Genomic DNA, 6,000 nt, shown 5'->3' on the forward strand with positions numbered 1-6,000 from the left:
GAGGAGGAATCCTCCTCCCCCCCTTCGACCGACCCCCTTGGGGCTCCTTGAGCCTCAAGGCAAGGCCCCTCCCCTCCCACCTATATATACGGAGGTTTTAGGGCTGATTAGAGACAACTTTGCCACGGCAGCCCGACCACATACCTACACGGTTTTTCCTCTAGATCGCGTTTCTGCGGAGCTCGGGCGGAGCCCTGCTAAGATTAGATCACCAGCAACCTCCGGAGTGCCGTCACACTGCCGGAGAACTCATCTACCTCTCCGTCTCTCTTGCTGGATCAAGAAGGCCGAGATCATCGTCGAGTCGTATGTGTGGTGAACGCGGAGGTACCATCCGTTCGGCACTAGATCGGAGCGGATCGTGGGACGGTTCGTGGGACGGTTCACAGGGCGGATCGAGGGACGTGAGGAGGTTCCACTACATCAACCGCATTTATTAACGCTTCTGGTGTGCGATCTACAAGGGTACGTAGATCTGAACCCCCCCTCCTAGATGGACATCACCATGATAGGTCTTCGTGCGCGTAGGAAATTTTTTGTTTCCCATGCGACGTTCCCCAACATATACTTCTCGCTCCTCGTTGGTTACCCCAAGTGGAAGGTTGAGATTATTCAGCAGCATGTTTTCCCTTACACGGAGAATGTAAGGTTTATCGAACGAGGAGGCCTCCTAGGCTCAACAAGTGGGTGTCTTCCATCCTGGCGCTAGCAGAAGACGTGGACCTGGACACACAACAAATAACTTTGATCCCAACGAGTACATAGAGGTTGTCAATCTCTCCGGCCTTGTAGTTTGCAAAGGATCAAAACACAAGGGGGAATAGTAGTGGTGATTGCAACGGAAAAGTAAATGAAAACGGTAAATGATGGAGGTGTAAACAATGATGGTGATATGGACCGGAGTCACATGATGTTCACTACTGATGCCTCTCTCCCAAAAGACGATAAAAACTATGCTTGGGTAAACAAATCACAGTTGGGCAATTGACAGAATTATGAACGCACCGCAATGCTAATTATGCTAATTGATAGTTAGAGGTTCAATAGTAACGGGCAGTACGCCAAGATAAGTAGACCGTTTATTCATCAACATCTACTTACGAATCATCCACCTTGAGATATCTATCCAGAACATCTCGCCGGTATTAAGTTGCGAGCCCCACCCAAAGTGTAAACTCAAAGCAACGGACAACTGCATTAATGAACTATGCGTAAGGTGAACAATCCTTGCAACCATGGTCACAAGCACCGTTGTTTTCTCCCTGGTGGCAACAACACATCCCCTAGTCTCATGTTCCTGTCACTCAAGCTAGACATCGAGGGGCATGAACCCACAATCATGCATAACGCTCCCTGTTGGAGTTACAATCTACTACTCGGCCAAAGCAATAAATAGCAACTGAGAACATGCATGAATCACTAAGGAACGGAATATAAAAGAATAATCAAATATATAACTCATAACAATCTGAACATAATCTCATAATCCATCGGATCGCAACAAACCGAGCATAGCAATAGCGTTTACATAGATGCCTTGATCATGTAGGGTAGCTCACAAGGACTAACTATTGAAGCACAAGATTGGAGAGAAGACATCACATAGCTACTGGTCATGGACTCATGGTCCAAGGAGAAGTACTCACGGCACGTCTGGGAAGTGTCCATGGCGGTGGAGAAGCTCCCAGATAGGGGTGGGCATAAAAACCGATGAACCGAACACCGAACCAAAGCCAAAACCGAAAAATCCGAATTTTCGTCATTGGTACAACTAATTTCGGTTTTTACTTATGAAAACCGAACTAAGTTTGATCAGTTTGATTTTACATACGGTTAGCCGAAATACTACTGAACTGTAGGTGAATTAGTAGGAAGATAACGTGAATCACTTTCCCAGGTCGAACTTGTCTTCTTTTTTTTCTTGTATACCCAGCCACCCCACTTCCGTGGAATTTTGGGTCAAGGCTAGCAACCAAATAGCTCACTAGCCCACGTTCAACTTATTTTCTTGATACACAACCCACGTTCAACTAGGACACACCAAACGTGAGTCATGTGGACCTTGGGCCGACTTCATGCATGTCTGACAGCCCAACAACTAAGGAAATTCTAGCGGGCGCGAGCAGAGAACGAGGAGAACTTTAGTCCCAACTCGCGTGACTAAGGGGAAAAGGCTAAGAATTTTTCCTATATAAGAGATTGCTGCTCCTGTATTTCAAGCACATTCGGTATAAACCGAAAACCGTATCGAAATAATCGGTTAACCGAAATTTCGGTTATCTCTTTCGGGTTGTTATTTTCGGTTTCTAATTTTGCTAACCGAATTTTGAAAAAACCCGATTGGTAGAAACAGAATTGTTGGTTTAAACCGAACGCCCAGGCCTACTCCCGGAGGTCAATCCTCCCTCCGGCAGGGTGCCGGGAAGAGGTCTCCTGACGCTCCCGATCTCTGAAGCGCTGCGGCGGCGAAACGATGGAGAAATTTGTGGTTCTGGAAGTTGTGGAAGGGTTTCCTCTCGGGACTGTAAATATAGGCCAAAGGAGGGCACCAGAGGAGGTGGGGCCCACCCAGGCGGCCTCCTGGCATGACCTAGGGCCTGGCCACGCCAGCACGTCGCCTCGGCAGCCCCTAGCCCCTCTGTGGACCATCTTCGGCGATCCGGAAGCTTCTGTTTTGCTGATTTTTTATATATTTTTTCTGGAATTTTCCGGGCTTCGAAAAATTGGGTAAAAGCCCCTGCAAAATAGACATGAGCAGACAGAAACTAGCACTGGGTGCACTGAGTTAGTAAGTTAGTCCAAATATGTGTAAAATGATATAAAAGTGTAGCAATATATATAACAATGTCACCCAGAAGATCATGGAACAAGCAGAAATTATAGATACATTTGGGACATATCAACATCCCCAAGCTTAATTTGTGCTCATCCTCGAGTAGATAAATGATAACACAATAATTTCTGTGGTGACATGCTAACACACATAAAAGAACTTCAAAGTAAAGTAAGTAAGATATGCAATTCAAGTCAAGACAATAACAAGCAAGAGTCTATATCTAGTATTGAAATTAGCAAAGTAAGAACATAAAGGTGCAAGAGCTCTCACTGTCTGTGACTCGAATGTCTCCAAATGGTGTTTGCATGCAAGAAGTGGGAGATGGGTTGAGATCATAAAATAATTTTTAATTGAGAACTCTACTAAAATTTCACACTTAGTCTCATTCGGAATCTTATTTTGACTCATCCCTAGACCACTAGTCAGGCACAAGTCAAAATGATCCTCTCCCTTTCGACTTGAGCACTCATGCAATGGATGAGCGTAAGCAAGATATGTTGGCACTTAGGATGGCAAATAGAATAATGATGGAGAAGGAAGACAAAAAGGTGTGAAAGGCTCACATAAATGAGGATAACCATAGGCGAGGGAAAGCCAAATGATAGATATGATGTGACACTAGTGGGGACGGGGCCTTTAGCCCCGGCCCGTAAGGGGCTTTAGTCCCGGTTCACCAACCGGGACTAAAGGGGCGGGACTAAAGGCCTAACCTTTCGTCCCGGCCCTCTTACAAGCCGGGACTAAAGGTGCTCCACGTGGGCGCCTCGTAGCGCCCCAGGGGCAGGCCCTTTAGTCCCGGTTCGTTACACGGACCGGGACTAAAGATTTTCAGATTTTGCTGGTTTTTGGGGTTTTTTTTTGAATGAAATTATTTTTGGGTTTTAGGGTTTTAGGGTTTAGGTGTTCGGGAGATTAACGTGATGCCTCGTTTGGTGTTCGGGAATTAGTTTTCATATAATTTAAATAGAAATAATTATGCATATATATATATATAAGATTAACTTATCTTACAAGCGATCATATTTATATACAATTATATGGAGATCTGAATTATCGGGACTAGAGCCCGTCTATTCGATTACATGGACGAACATCAGTAATGACCCTTAGCTACACTAAATAGTCCTTTGTCTTCTATAGCTTCCGTCCTCAGAAATCCCGCAAGCTCCTCTGCAACAGCAATCGCGCGTTGCTCTGGTAGGACCTTCGTCCTCATGGCCGTGTGCTATATAAGAAGAGGAGATGAATATGAATATCAATCATGATAACAAAGAATGACGGGTAAAAATAGAGGTGTGAATGTTCATTGCTTACGTCGAATCTGTGATCCTTGAACTCAGAGGTAAACGTGCGAATGGTCTCGCAAACATAGTATCCGCATAGATGCGTTCCCCGTGGCTGATGGTCGCACTTTATGAGAATATAATATATATAATCAAAATAATAATCTAGCATCATAAACGTATTGAAAATTAATAGAAGTATATCATACTACTACTTACCTGAGCAGCTCTAAAGGTCAGCTTCTCAGGAAAGTTACCGAGAGTCACGCACTTGAACTGCTTCCAAACCCTGCCCGACAAGGATAATGATTTGCTAAGTTTTTCATTAATTGATATATCAGAAAATCATCGAAAGAGACCGATAGAGCGCAAGAATGATTAAAATTACCCTTGGAGCATGTCTTGCAGGCTTTGGAATTGTTCCAAGGGTCTCGATAATGGGTCGAAGGCATCAACTCTTCCCTTATCAATTTGAGTGTCCAACAGAATCCAATGGAAGCTGCACATGTGTGTGTGTGTATATATATATATATATAAATAGATATGTGTCAGTAACTTATCAATTACACTTATAAGTGAATGGACACAACAAAGTAAAGACCCTCACCTGAAGTTGTATGGAAATAGTATGTGGCCACATAAATTTTGATCTGTTAGAAACCTTAGAAGGTTTTCCTCCGTCTCCTTGGGTTTGTCAGTTAGCGTCGCAATATGTATTTTATCTGGGTCAATAAACCCAATATTTAGGATGCTCTTACTTTTACACTCCAGAATCTTCATTCTGCATAATAGAGTACAAGTTATATAGAGACAATGAATTGAAATAACTAAACAAGTTATATGTAGACAACAAATTGAAAAACATACAGACAATAGCAACTCATAAGCGATTTGTCGAGGGCGTCGCCATTGTACATCTGGAAGAGTTCATCAAAGTCGATATGGATTTCTTCGGAGCGGCCGTAGTACTCCCGTGAGACACTCAGCACGATCATCGTTCTCCCATTCTTTGATTCACTTAAGTACCATTTATGCAAGTAACGCATATTTGTTGGGAGATCATCTTTGCTGACCAAAGGCTCTCCCATGACAAACTGTGGCTTAGGGGCTACCACAACCTTGGGTATCCTGTCGTCTTGGGAAGTCAGCAAATCTTCAACCGAGATACCACATTCATCCGCCAACTCCTTTGCTCTTTCAAAAGCTTGCCCCTGCACCGGAGGGGGAACATTCTCGTAACACCTTGAGGGGTGGGATCGACTGTTTGGCCTGTTGTCCAAGCTGAGGAACGTCTGATTTTTTCTTGCTTGTAGTTGAACTTGATTTGCTCCCACTTGCACTTGCACGTGAGCTGCTCTTTTTCACTTCCTTCTGCAATGTGCGTGTATAGTCATGAGAACCCAAGATATATATACAATGATGACTATAAAAAGTACGAAACTATGATAAGTGTTCTACTATAGTCATCTGGAAGCTATTATAGTGACTATACAAGTGTTCGACGTTCAGAACACTTCCAGATGACTATAAAAAGTACATAATAATAGCTACCATAGATATATATACAAGTGTTCGACGTTCAGAACACTACTCGTCTGAATCATCTAAATCAGAATGTCCACCTTCCTCGAGGTGACGCTGGCCATAGTGGACGACTCGAATCTTGCGGTACAACTCGTATGAAACGTATGCATCTTTTGCTGCATACTCAATGTTGATATCATCAAGTGGGCCCTTCTCCCAAAGTTTGTGCTGAGACTTTGGGAAACTGGTCTTCATATCAGCATATGAATCGTCGATCAAGGCAACTGCCATATGAGCCATCGAAGTCCTGTCATGTCGAAGCCTGAATATCGTTTGGAGATCAACGAGGCAACCAGC

Source organism: Hordeum vulgare, chromosome 3H (assembly GCF_904849725.1).
Source record: "Hordeum vulgare subsp. vulgare chromosome 3H, MorexV3_pseudomolecules_assembly, whole genome shotgun sequence".
Lineage (NCBI taxonomy): Eukaryota > Viridiplantae > Streptophyta > Magnoliopsida > Poales > Poaceae > Hordeum > Hordeum vulgare.